At 44.1% G+C, this 14,889-nt stretch overlaps 1 pseudogene; it reads left to right on the top strand.

Moving 5' to 3' along the window:
* Window positions 1–147: 147 nt before the first annotated feature.
* LOC107125561 overlaps window positions 148–14,889 on the top strand; it is a 19,814-nt pseudogene continuing 5,072 nt past the window's right edge.

Here is a 14,889-nt window from a genome sequence, read left to right as displayed (position 1 = left end):
GCCGGCTCCTTTAAGTGCAGGAAACTGGCGTTTCTGGAGATTGGGCACGCGGGCGGGGGGCAGCAGCGGACGGCCCCAACATGACGTCATCACGTCGGTGATGCCCTGCCCCCTCCAGGAACGCCCCCAAAGTCCCCCACTTTGATGATGAAGAAGAAGAAGATGAAGGCAACCTTATCAACACCTCTGATCTACACCCACCAGTCTGAATTCAGGCCTGGTTTGGGGACAGAAATAGCCCTGGTTGCCCTGACTACCGACCTTTGCCGGGAAAGCAATGGGAGAGTATGTCTCTGTTGATTCTCCTGGACCTCTCAGCAGCTATCAACACCATTGGCTATGACATCCTTCTGGAAAGGCTGGCTGGGCTTGGGACTAAGAAGTGCTGTGCTTTGATGGTTCTCCCCTTACTTGACCAACCAGCTCCAGAAGGCATTGCTGAAGGGCTGTTGCTCAGTCCCGTGGCATTTATGTTATGGGGTCCCACAGGATTGACATGTTATCCCCCATGTTATTTAACATCTACATGAAACTGCTGGGAGAGGTCATCTGGAGATTTACAATGATATTCAGATGACACCAAGCTCTATTACTTTTTAACAACCAGGCTGGTCAGTCTGTGGAAGTCCTCAATAGGTGCCTGGGGAAGTCAATAGGATGGATGACGACCAACAAACTGAAGCTCAGTCCAGATAAGAATGTGGTGCTGTTGGCCAATGGAGAAGCTACTTAGAGACTGCAGATCTAACCTGTCCTGAAGGGTGTTGCGCTCCCCCTAAAGTAGCAGATTCATAGCTTGAGGATGCTACTAGATCCTGGCCTATGGTTCAAGGCTGAGGTCTCCACTGTGGTACATAGTGCCTTCTATCAATTCCAACTGGTTCACCAGCTACAGCTGTTCCTCAAGAAGCACGACCTGTCCACAGTAATTCATGCTCTAATCACATCCTAGTTAGATTACTATAATACACTCTATGTGGGGCTGCCTCTGGAAGTGGTTAGGAAACTTCAGTTGGTCCAAAATGTGGCAGCCAGGTCATAGTCAGGGGCTGGTTACAGAGATTGTATTGCCCCTGTGCTGAAAGATCTGCACTGGTTACCCATTCATTTCCAGACAAAATTCAAAGTGCTGGTTCTTATCTTTAAAGCTGTAAATAACTTGGGGCCAGGGTATCTGAAGGACCATCTCTTCCTATACGGTCCAGAGTTCCAGTTAAGATCTGCCTCTCAAGCCCTGCAGACTGTGTCCCCGCCTTCAGAGGTGAGGCAAGTGGCAATTAGAGACAGGACATTTTCTGTGGTAGCACCTTAACTTTGAAAGGCTCTCCACCTTGAGGCTTACTTGGCACTCTAGTTCCTTTCAGGAGCTAGGCCAGAACACATCACATTAATTAGGGCTCCAATAATTGTCGCCTACCCAGGCAGGTCTAATCAGTTTTATTCTACTCTTCTTTTAGCTGATATCTGTTATGAAAGTACTGCTAAGGTAGCAAGGCTTTGTGCTATGGCTATCCTAACCAGACAGAAGATTATTACTTCTTAGGAAATTTTAAAATTCACTTTGTCTTATTTACTAAAAATTTTATCTGTACTGTCTGGCTGTATTTTTGCTGTTAACTATATGTAACATTTTAAGGTATTTGATGATCTTTGATTGTAATAAATTGAATTGAATTAATTAGGGCTTCTTCTCACCTGCTTTTTAGTGGTCTGCTCTATTTAATGGATAGTTTTAATGCTGCTTATGTCCAATGTTTAGTAGTTTTAATGACTTTTTAATTAATGTGACTTGTAGTTGTAAGTTACCTTGAGTAGAACTCTGAAGCAGCAGCATAGAAATACTCCAGATAAACAAACAAACAGATATTATACCCTTTGTCCAAAATACTCAGATAGCCTAGTATGAGAAAGAGTGACTGGCCTAAGGCAGGTTCCTAATACTCCCTCAGGAAATACCGGGTGTGATTTGGGGAACACTGCTGGGGGGGGGGTGGAGTTTGGAGAGGATGTTTACCAGCTGCATCCCACAGTCTCTAGGCTGCATCTCATAGTCTCTATGCTCTTTACCATAGATATTAGGGAAAATCCCTACAGTGTCACTATGTGGAGGCCATTTTTTGGCTTGCTTTTCAAATAGTCAAGGGTGGGAAATTGGGGCTGGGATTGAATACGCTCCTACCCCAGGCATGCAAGGCTGCATCTCATAGTCTCTATGCTCTTTACCATAGATATTAGGGAAAATCCCCACAGTGTCACTATGTGGAAGCCATTTTTTGGCTTGCTTTTCAAATGGTCAAGGGTGGGAAATTGGGGCTGGGACTGAATACGCTCCTACCCCAGGCATGCTAATGGGAGACCTAGCCTAAGGTCATCCACTGAGCATCATAGCTAAGTGATTATTTGTACCCAAGTCTTGGTAGTTTTAATCCAGGACTCTAACCACTGTATCACATGGGCTGCAAAGAAAAAAGGCAAGTTACAGGTGCAGATGCAAGCCCACTGTGTGAAAATTATTGTTTCAGCACTTCTGTTTTAACTTTTACTGCTGAGTTTAATGGGAGAGTGCTGTTAGCTGCTGTTGCAATTGTCTATTTTTAATTGTTTAATTATTGTTTCAATTTGTACAGCTTCAAGATTAAATTTTTTACTAAGCATGTGGGATATGAATCTCTTAATTAAATTAATTAATGTTTATGGTAACAATGAAGATGTTCCCCTGTGAACATTACCAGAAATGCCAGTAGCAGCAGCAGCAGCAGCTAAAAGTGGAAGTAAATGGTGCATTTAGTCAGTAATGGTTCTCCAGTAACATCTGAAGCCTAAGGCTGTTGTGTAAGTACCGTCTATCAGGAGGGGTCATTTCAACCACCAATGGATCCCATAGGAGTACCACAGGAGTCCATATACCAAGTAGTGGACACAAAGATGGAAGCCAGGATTGGCAAGCCATGTAATCATGCCTAGATTGACCCTGGAAAAAGCACGAGATCTTGGCCTGACAGTTGTGGCTAAACCCCTGCTAACATCTGCATACTCTGGACAAAGGAACTGCCTTGCCCCAGAGTAATTTATTTCAATCTCAATTGCTAATCCTATTAATCTGATCTCATCTTTCCTTCCCACACTTCCTTGATAATGACTTTTACCCCTTTCCCACACCCCAAAACCAGGTGATTCACCAAGCAGTATTGTTTCCATTTTGATTAGTTTAAAGTAGCAATCAATTAGTCTTTCAACCACCAGAGAAGTAATCAGGAACCCAAACCAAAATCTATATACAGAAGAAACCTCTGGCCTCTTTCGTCCAGTCTTGGGAACTTGTTACCACGTCTCCAAAACTACATTGTGTTAACCCTGAGTAATCCCATCATAGCCCTGGTTAATCCCATAAATATTTTGTTCTGAGGGACCCAGCACATTAGGAAGCCCTCTGGACACATTTTTGTGTCTGCCCCAGGTGCTTGCTGGCAGGTCACCCCCAAATTTGTTTGGGCTATTTTCCATCTTTCAAGTCTCTGCTCCATGGACTCCTGATCTCCTGGATAGGTAAAGTATATTTCGTCAACCCCTGCTATTGTCCCACTCCTCTCTTTGTTTTCATAGATCTTGTATGTGCATATGTTTCGTGTGGGCTGCTTGTGTGTTATAATCCCTAAATATCCTTCAAAAAAACATTTTCTATTTTACCCTTGGAATGGTTATTAAGAGCTCTCATAAAGGGAAAAATCCCCATAAACACTGGTAGCAAGATCTCCGCTATTACCCCACCTCTCACTGAGACCTACCATATGACTAATTTCACTCAGAAACTAAAGTCAGCTATTCAGCTTCTTAATTCAAAGCTGGTAGGGGTAACAGTTGCAGCAGAACTCAAAACCAGACAACATAGAGAGTTAATCACTACATTTATTCCACACACATAGTAGCCCTGTTGAACAGTTACAGTAAATGAACCATGTATGCTGTATGCTTGATTAGTTTTTATGTGTTGAGTAATTCTCATGTTACAATCAGTGCATGTACAGTTTAACATGTGATGCGAACCCCAAGTTTATCGAGGTACTAGTACCTGGTTTCATTTATAAAGTTAACATGTGTTGGCTCTTTCTTACACACATATCTATAGGATGTTCATGTGTTCACTATCATGTCATTTTGCTGGGAGATATACTCTTTGTAGACTTTAAGGAACATGGGAAACTTTGCCACCTAGTGGGAGATTCTTAACAAAGCAGCCTGAATTAAACAGCACAATAAAATGAAGAATGAAGTTAGAGCTGTTCATTCAGAAGAACTATAACCTATAGAATTACCTATGTTCTTCTAGCAGACCATTTTCAAAAAGCTAAACAATATTTCCACTGTGCAAAACTAGAAAGGGTAGATTAAAATGTATATAATTTAGCACAGATATGCACACTATAGCTTCACACCATAATTTCTTGGCACAAAATTTGGGGGGGGGGGGTGTAAGAGAGAGAGACAGACAGACAGACAGACAGAGATAAGCAGCTATATTCTTAGCCTTAGAAATTGTCACTAAGACCCATTTACATAGATATCATTATCATTATAGAAATCATGATCGCAGCACCAGTTGTTATATGTGGAGATGTTAAGGAAGAGTTCAGATGCTAAGCTGAAAATTCTTTGCAAGCGTCAACTGGTGATTTTATGGACATTTGATACTTAAATTCCAAAATGTACTGCTGAAAGGCTTTGACAAAGCAGAGCAGAGAACAGGATGGGTCTACTTTAGTATCATTACTAAGAGATAAGAGATAAACAGAATAAATGGATGGGATTCACAGTTTGTCAAGAATCTGAATTCAAGGGCCTAAGTGTTTGGCAAATGTAGTTGAAGGTGTTATCATATGAAGCCTGGCATATCAGAGTGTGAAATCATTCCACTTCAAATTCTAAGATGGCTCTTTTAGCAACATCATGTCTACATAACCCAGTTCAGGACACCAAAGGTCAAGATTTCCCCACAGCTGGCAAACATCCTCACTGTGGAGACACACAAAACAAAGTCTAGCCTGAACATTATTTTTAAAACAATAAGATCTTTTCCCCCCATCTGGCCTTGTTTTGTAATGGCAGCAATTAAGCTTATAGGTATATGATAAGCAGATAAGATAATGTAAATTATTTCTTAATGTGGTTGCTTTTAATGGCCATTTTTATGGGGGTTTCCTAGTTATGTACAAGATTTTATTCTACCCTTATTCCATGGAGATCAAGAAGCTTAGAGTTATCCTATTTTTTCCTTCACAGTAATCATGTGAAGTTTATAAATGGTGATTGGCCTGAGGTGGGTATGAACCCAGGTCAACATTCCATTTCCTAAACCCTAGTCTCACAACCCTGATTATAAACACATTTACATGGAAGTAATCCCAACAGGGCTCAGTGGGACTTGTTCTCAAATAAGTATGCAAGAACTGCTACCCTAGTGACTGGTAAGCTTTTTACAAGTAATTCTGTTCTATTAATTGCTATTCACAATATCCTGTTCATATAGTATTTCTGGTACATTCTGTTGCCCCAAAAGGAGGAGAAAATTTCACAAAGGTTTGGCTGTACAAATGCTATTGGACAGCAATAGGATCCTGCTTTTAAATCACTTGTTTGTTTCTGAAAGTCACCCTCCCCTCAAATATATAAGGCTGATACATAATTTCTTAGGGTCTAGTACATGTGCTTTCTCCATCAGCATAACCCCATCTCACACAGACAATTTCCCAAGCAATTTCAACAAGCAATTATTTCTGAAATGACATAAATGTAGCCTGTTAAAGATTATCTGTTTTCTGTCCCTTGCACAATCCAATGGGACACTGCAAGGGTGCCTATCAATTATATTTGTCCAAATAAGCAGACTTGGCCCTGGTTAGTATGTGGATGGGAGTTCACTAAGGAAGTCCAGGGTCATTACGTAGAGGCAGGCAACGTCAAACCATTTCTGAATGTCTCTTACCTTGAAAACCCCCTGGGGCCATCACAAGTTGGTTGCAACTTGATGGCACTGTCCACCACCAATTAACCTCAGGGAAAAAAGATATTTTTGTTACAGAAGGTATAAACTGGAATTTTTTTGCAAGGTTTGTAACAAGCAGAACTGGGATTTACAACTTACCTGCATGGAGAGAGGCTGTTTCCAGCAAAGGCAGAGGGCAGTTACCAGCTGCCCTGCCCCCCTTCCTGCCCCATGAATTTGTTATTTGGTAACTTGTATCTGATTTATTTTGGAAAATAATGGTTTTCTATTGTTGGTGGGCTTTGGGGGGAGTGAGACATTGTAAGTTGCTTTGCATCCATATTGAGTGGTGAGAAGCAAGTTTAAAGGCCCAAATGAATAAATAAATAAAGACCAAGCTATTGTTTCTTTGCTTAGAGTGTGCACCATGAGGGGCAAAGTGTCAAGTCAAATGGCATGAAATAGCTGGCACTGTACACCTGCCGAGGAACAATACCTCTTTTGAGAACAGAAGCTTCCAATGGCAAGAACCAGCACATGTTCTTTGATTCAACAAAGCTCATGAAATTGTCGCACTAAGCAATTGCAGATAAAATGGTGAGATATTTAGGGGGAGGCTAAAAAGAAAATGATACAAGATAAAGGCCATCTGTTCATGACTGGCATTAAGTTACCACTGAAAATCCATGGCATTTTAAGGAGCTTTGAGGCAGAACTTGGCTGGAAGAGTAACTTTGGTAAGAGTGTATGGAGCAAATGCAGATGGCAAGTGTGATAGAGTCTCTTGCCAGTCTGACTGGAACAAACTCTTTGTGAGATCTGAAGGGAGCAGGAGGAGGTGGCTGTACGGGCAGCAGCTCCAAGTAATCTGATTAGGGAAGGCCCAGTAAAAGTACCTTAGTGTCTACATTCAGTCTCAAACTACAGGAATAGAAGAGACTTCTCTGTTTATACAGTCTTCAGGAATATGTAAACAAAGTACAGGTTCCCTGAATTCTGCCTGTAGTGGCAAGTGTATGCAGCACTCCTGGGGTATCATAAACAGCAGCCAGGTGTTGCCCAGATGTGTGTTTATTTTATTACTTCCTCTGTAGCACAAGTCTAGCAACTCTCTCAGAGGCTCTGGAAAAATAAGGGATTAACAGAGATGCAGTACTGTTAAAAGAGAAATATTTTACTTTAATGTGGAAGGAGAAAGAGCCAGGAATGATGTTATTTTAAGGTGACTGTCTAGGGCAGTACTTTCTATGGGACAACAGCAAATAGAAAATGAGTCCCTTCCATATTACTAAACTTCAATTCATCAAAGACAATCAGGAGCAAAAGAAAAAAAACCTTAATGTTACAGGAAGGGAAAGTTCTATAACAGAGGGCAAGAGGACTGAAGTAGTGGGGAAATGTAAACTCGACCCAAGGACAGGTATGACACATGGATGAGTGCTTACCTGCAGCAGCAAACCATAGCCTGGATATCAAGATTAGGGGGGCATGCACCAAGAAAAAGAATTGTTATAATTTAAGATCCAAGCTTCGGCCAGGTCATTGCTTATTTTTTGGGTAGGACATTACTGGTTCGGGATTCGAATCCATGTGGCTCTGGAGTTCAGAACCACTATTTTAAACAAGGAATGTATATGAGGGTCTGTGGCAGCTGTTTATAAAGAGAATGGCACCACATTTGCACAGAACACAGTACTCACTGTAATCTAAAGAATCTCTGATTTTCAAGGAGATTGAACAAAAGGGTTTGATTATACAGATCACCCCAATAGGTAATTCTCTGGCCAGCTGCACTTCTTTCTACTGATTTCTAAAATGGTAGTCAAGTGACAGCCTAGCAGGAGAGCTCCATCTGGACAAAAACAAAACCTGACTGCCTTTTCCTAATTTTACAGTGACTGACTGACAATAAAAATTTCTTATCTTCCCACTGAAAAGTCTGCATTTGCCTTCCTGCCTTGTTGTAATCTGTTTCTTTCTTTTCCCAAAATGAAAGTGGCTTCCTTTGCCAAAACCTTCATCCCTTTCCAAAAGTCTGCCATTTTTTCCTGTAGGGGAATTTTCATCAGGGCTGGAGTGGCTGTTTTTCAATCAAATGATACCAAAATTGTGAGTGCTACCTGTCCTCTAAAGAACCCCCAAGTTTCAAGAAAATTAGGCCAAGGGAATGAATTTGATGAGCCCCTAAACAAGGTGTTTTAGTTCTCTATTTTCCCAGCCATAGGACTTGCAAAGAATAAAAGGGCTCCATCCCCACAGAGGAGGAAAGGAAACTGAACCGTAGCACTCTGTGGCTTGTCTTAAAACATAAATAGCTGGAAGCTCTCTCTGTTCCTCCTTTACAAGGATCCAATTGGAAGGGAGAAATGCCATTGCAAGGGAAATCAGTAGAATCAAAGAAAACTGAAGCTACGTACTGTAGCCATTTAGCAGCATCTGAAGAAGGAAAACACCAGGGATTGTTTTGGGGGGGGTATAGTACCTAAGACCTCAGATATGTGTTATGCATACCTGTAACCCAGACTTACTGAAAAGAGAAGGTGAGCTGGGAAAGGCCATGAGAGGCTCTCCATAGGCCGCCACCACTTTGATATGGGCCTCCTCAGGAGAGCCCAGAGCACCTACCCAACCCCTTATCCCCTCTTTCCCAGTAGGGTGTATTTTATATGTGACTGAATGAGGTGTGAGGCAGAATAATAAATAAGTTTATTACAGAGATCGAGTAACAACTGGTTTTCAAATAATTTGTAGAATAATAAGAACAGTAAACATAGGTAAGCACACAAATAAAAGAACCCCCCCGAATGTATCTGTACTGGATGGGCACTCCCATCAAACTATCACCCTTATAAGGTCTCAGATTTTCCCTCCAACCTCCCTATGAATTTTCAGTTCCCCATCTGATGACTGGGTAGCCTTTAGGTAGCATGTAACTCTTCTTATGTGGTAAATAAACTTTTATTATAATACTGTTGTCCTACCTTATTACTGTTTGATACTTTGTTGGCTTACATCCAAAATAAGGAACTGTGGAGGGTCTGTACATCTATAAATTCTCCCTCAGAAAGAGGCACCTAGGCACACTGAAAGTTGAAACAGAAAGCAAATTTATTGGAATAAACAGGCAGGGGTTGGAAAATTATATTTGCAAGTGAACTTTGGGTAGGTTTGGTAAAAACAGGTTAAAATATCTCTCCTATATAATAATTCTATTTTTGAGTGGCAACATTCCATGCCCTCCCTCAGCCATTGGCTCATCAGTCGCCACTCAAGAGTACTGGCGTGCCATTTGTCGGGTGCTGGGTCTGGTCCTCTTCCCCACCCACTCCCCCTTCAGCCACTGTGCCCTGTCAGAATTACTGGCAAATGGCTTTCTCTCTTGACGAAGACGCTTCTCCTGCTTGCCTCTTGTGTGGGACTAACTCTTCCCTGAGTGGCTGTTAGTAGGTGTAACGAAATTGCAGTTACCTGTGTTTGTAAGATGGCTGCCGTCTGTGGTTGGTTGTTTAAAATGTTCCCCCATAAGGTTTAACTGAGCTGTAGTTCCAGAGAGGGGCCTGCAGGGGTATCACTCACTGGATCGAACGGGGGTTCCTCATCTGCTGGCCTACAGTTCCCAGCTGCCCCAAGGCCAAAAAGTGCGAGAAAAGAGGGACTGTCCCAAGGGGCAGGGCAGCATCAATGTAGACTCCAGCCCATCCAGCTGAGTTGTAAACTGGAGCCCGTTTCACCACAGTAAGCAACCAAGCTTGGTTCAGACAAAGGAAGGAAACCCTTCACAGGCCTTTGTGAGGAACTCATTGTGGCCAGTCCTGACTACGGTTGCCAGCTCCAGGTAGGGAGATTCCTGGATATTTTCTGGTAGAGTCTATGGAAGCCAGGGTTTGGGGAGGGGAGAGGCCTCAGCTGAACAGAATGCCATAAAAACCACCTTCCAAAGCAATTATTTCCTCCGGAGGAGGGAGAGGTTTGCTGTCTGGAGTAGGCGTAGCAGTCAGTGCTTCAGAGCAGGGTCTGCTAGATCCAGGTTCTTGCTGTAGAAGCTGAGTGGGTGATTTTGAACCAGTCACAGACTTTCAGCCTAACCTACCTCACAGGGTTGTTATGCAAGTCAAACGGGGGAGAGGAGAATAATATAAGCTGCTTTGGTCCCCATTGCGGAGAAAGACTACTTTTCCTCCTGAGTAGAGGCTGCAGGTGTGGGGGGGAGATGAAAAGCTGAAGAGTGAGGGGGAAATAAAGGTAGGTTGATGATTGGCTGGGAAGGAGGGTTGCCAACTCCAGGTGGGAAATTCCTGGAGATTTGAGGGATGGAACCTGGAGAGGGTGAGGTTTGAGGAGGGGTGGGACCTCAGACAGGTACAATGCCACAGACTCCCCCCTTCCAACCAGCCATTCCCTCCTGGGGAAACACTGTTGCCAATCGTCAGGTGAGGGCTGGAGATCAGTCAGAATTACAACTGATCTCCAGGAGGGAGGGGGGAGGAGATGGAAAGCTGAAATCAGGGCAGCAGATAATGGCAGGTTGATGCTTGGCTGGGAAGGAGATACAGTTGCCAACTCCAGGTTGGGAAATTCCTGGAGATTTGAGGGGTGGAGCCTGGAGAGGGTGAGGTTTTAGGAGGAGTGGGACTTCAGACAGGTACAATGCCATAGACTCCACCCTCCAAACCAGACATTTTCCCCTGGGGAACCATTGTTGCCAATCTGCAGGTGAAGGGTGGAGATCACTCAGAAATACAACTGATCTCCAGGAGGGAGGGCAGAAGTCAGCTGCAGTCAGAGGGGCAGATAGTGGTACGTTGATGGTTAGCTGGGAAGGGGATGGGGTTGCCAACTCCAGGTTGGAAAATTCCTGGGGATTTCAGGGGTGGAGCCTGGAGAGGATGGGGTTTGAGGAGGTTGCCACAGCAAATTGATGCTGAGTCCCAAGGCCTTGGTACTTTCCCAGAGCCTCTTTCTGGAGCTCGTTGTATTTCTTTCCACAACGGGCCTTATTCCTAGTATATCCAAAACTGCTTTTATACAGCACTAGAGATGTTTAGTGAGTTATTTTCCCTGGTTTATTTTGGCTTGATGTTCTTAGAGATGTTTCACTGCTTTTACTGTGATACAGAATTTACTAGAGCCCCTTATACCTTCTTTTGAACTTATTACTGGATGGTCACACAGACTTGAGATTGTATTATGCTTTAATCCTATCTTTTGCTAGACTGGGGCCCCGATCACACGGGCTGGATAACGCGGGGGGGAGGCGGGGCTATTTGTGCTGCTGCAATTAGAGCCGCCAGAATGAGATCCCACACATCAGTGGCATGCCACGGTTCCTTCCCTCCATGCCTGTGCATCAACGAGGGGCCGGAGGGAAAAGCCGCGGCCAGTGTGATCACACTGAGGGACTCTGGAGGCAAACCGGTTGTTAGTACCTTCAAGCAGGTAGTTTTTTATCACGCATTTTCGGCGGTATGCCACCGGTTAGCCACGGGTGCGCTCCACTTCCCTGATGTTGCAGTGTGATTGCGCCCGGAAAATCCGCCATTCAATCGTCGTTCTCCCGCGGCAAATCCTCGGTGTGAATGGAGCCTGGGTATTTTTTTAACCTATCTGCCCCCTTTCTCTGGCCAGATTATTATGTTCTCTTTAAGAGCAATAACCTCTTTTGACTTGCTTGAGGGACATCTGTGCCTCCTCAGACCTTTTGTCAAATCCCTATCTTCCAGAGGAACAGTCTCTTTAAACTGGTTAATCAGCTTCAATATTGAGAATGACTAATTCTCCACTCAGGCAGTATTTCTGTTTTTCACACAAAGAGATTTCTCTCCACTCCTTGAATAGGTGAGATTCTGATACTTCTTTGCCAGACTCACTGTTTCCACCCTAAATCTGTGATTCTGTATTACTCCCATTTTTTAAAATTTATGTGACCATTTCTGTATTTTATTACACTTTATGCCATTAAAGGTTTCTGAAACGGAACTGAAGCTGAACTGTTATTTGCAGCACACACTTGCTCTGCTCCAGATAGGGGTTATCAGACCCTTTTTCTCTTCAGTCTCTTACTAGGAATTTTCTGTTAACTCTCCTCCCTAGCTCCAACTCCAACTGATCCACACCAACTCCTTCACGCTTGAATTTTTTTAAACAGCTCAGTGTTCCATTCCACAGTAAGTAGACTTCACCCAATCAGAAGGAGTTCTGTGAGCTGTCAATCATTTCTGCTAGCTCACCTTTTCTCAAGCAACATTGCTTAAAAGCCTGCAATTGCTTGCTGTCTGTCACAGTGTCTATCTAAACTGTCCCTAGATGTTTCTTGATTATTGGCTTCAAGCTGACTCACTCCTTATGGATGAGGGATCCCTCTGTCTGCAGCAGCCTCTCCTCAGCTCTTCTCCGTAGGAGTGAACAACCTCCCACTTTGGGCGAGGCCTTTTCTCCCTTCCTCCTAGGCACTACTCTTCTACTGGTGCAAGTTTTCTCTCCAAATCCCCTGCTAACCAAAGGGGTCTAGGAAATGTAGGCCCTGTAGCCGCTGTAGTACAGGCTTCCTCGGGGCCACTAGGCCTCACTACGCAGGCCCAGGCTCATGACATCTTGGTCATGACATCTAGGCCTCAGAATTGCCAAGACCACTCACAGCAACTGGTCAGATACACAGGCCTACTTCACAAGTAATGCTGGTAATTCAGTAATTTTAGGTAGGAATGCTATGAATTTTGCAGTAAACGGGTTCAGCAAGTGAATGAGCCATGTTTGACAGCTGCAATCATTCATTAGCCAAGCCTCAGATCTCCCCATCTTGTTGTCATGCACCTCCAGCCTGGTGTCTGGAGAGGGGAGGGAAATTGGCAGGGATGTAATTCCACAAAGTCCACCCACTGAAGCTACTGTTTCCTCCCAGGGAACAGATCTCTGCAGTTTGGAGATCAGTTGTAATTCCAGTAGAACTCCTGGCCCCACTTGGAGGGTGGCAACGCTGCCTCTATCAACGCCTTCATCGGGCATTGCAAGCTGTGGCTGGATGGCTCAGACTGAGTCGACTGAAGCTAAACCCGGTGAAGACAGAGGTTCTGGGCCTAGGTCAGTTCGGTTCAGGATCCTTGCAGACTATGAAGCCTGGCACAAAGCTCAAACACAGTAACAATACATAACATTAGCCCAAGTAGAGCACATTGCAATAGTCCTGTCTATATGTAACTAAGGCATGGATCACTGTGGCTGGATCGGACTGACCCAGGAATGGACTCCATTGATACACCAGTGGAAGCTGGGCAAAAGCACTACGAGTCACCACAGCCATCTGGTTTTCTAAGGTGACAGCTATGTCAAACAGCACTCCCAAGTTGCAAAGCTGTCTTTTCCAGTGGAATATAACCCCACCCAAGAGGGGAGAGATCTGAGGTCCCTGGTCTGCCTTTCTACTAACCCAGAGATCCTCTGTCTTTTCAGGATTAAGTTTCAGCTTGTTTACCCTCATCCAGCCCATTACTGGCTCCAAGCACTGATTCAGAACATCAACAGCATCCTTGGAGTCAAATGGAAAAGAAAAGTATACCTGGATATCTTCCACATATTGGTGATACCACAGCTCATAGCTCCTGATGACCTCTCCCAGTGGCTTCATATAGGTACGAAATAGCAATCACTTCTCAGCTTGTGAACCATGAGCAGAATGTGAGCCAAAGGGTCAGGTATTCAAGTATTCCTGAGGTTGCTTCTGGGAGAGACAGAAGACTCTCCATGATGCAAACTTCTTAAGGTAATGCTAAACACATTTCCTAAGACTTCCAGTCAAAACAAAAAAAGAAACAATGTCTGAGGTGGCCGAGTCCCCAGCATCCTTTCCATTTTTAGTTAGATTAGGAAGTTGGTTTAGCATTCAGAACTGGATTGGGTTTTCATGGACTTGCAGTTGCACAACCTTAAATCTGTTGAGGAGAGAATTAATTTAATTCTGTGTGTACTGTATGCAATAGTTCATATGTTTTGCACAAATTTTCAACACAGGAATCAGCTGTATGTTTTAGAAATAAAACTGTGTGGCTGATCACTGATGAAGATAGCTAGTCAAAACATGTGCGGCCTTATATCTTACAACTGACAAGAGGAGAGTTTTATATGTTTACCAAATGATATTTATTTAGTTTAGAACTTATTGTATTTGCAATAATTTGGTTTTTACAACTTTTCTTCTTTCCTATCTAAATAAATAGCCTATGCAAATTAATGGGGTTCTGAGGCGAGCCTGCCAGCAACCCCATCCCCCTGAGCCAATCAGTCCTGGCAGGCCACAAGGAGGTTCCTGCTTCAGCAGCTTTCTTTAATCCACAAACTATGAAAGGCTGGTTCAGGTAACACACACACACACAATGCACTCTTTGGACACACAGAATTAAAACTTCAGTAATTACTCACTTCTGGTCTGTGGCTCGGCGATGGTGGACGCTCTCCCCGATCGCTGGGGAGGCAGTCCGCACTCCAGTGGGGTAGGAGGGGTGCCACCTCAAGTGGCACTCCCAGGTGAGCCTTAGGTAAAGGCTCCGAGCCGGGGGCGCGGGAGGGGCGACCTCTTCAACGGCGTAATGCCGGAGAATTGAGGCGCTCCTTTGCCCCATTCGGTCCTCCCCCTGCGAGGTTCGGTTTTTACCGAGCTTAGCCGATGCCGACCGGGACAAGCTGCAAGGGTTATCGATTTATCGGAGCTATAAGGAGTCTGGATGCAGACGGGCGATGAGTCGGAGAAAGAGCCAAGCGAAAAACTTTTTTTTAAAGTGAGTTCTCCCCCCCCCACCCTTCGGAAAGTGGCGTCCGGGAAGGCTCCCGGACGTAAACAAACAGAAATATCTTAACAAAATAGGGAGGGAGGAGAGAAGAGAATCGCGGAAGTGTGCAAGAGACTTAGCTGTGTTTGC

This window comes from Gekko japonicus, unplaced genomic scaffold, assembly GCF_001447785.1.
Source record: "Gekko japonicus isolate JY-2015 unplaced genomic scaffold, Gekko_japonicus_V1.1 scaffold732, whole genome shotgun sequence".
In the NCBI taxonomy this organism is placed as follows: domain Eukaryota; kingdom Metazoa; phylum Chordata; class Lepidosauria; order Squamata; family Gekkonidae; genus Gekko; species Gekko japonicus.
Note: the sequence above shows the minus strand (reverse complement) of the source record. Positions and strands in the feature narration are given on the sequence as shown.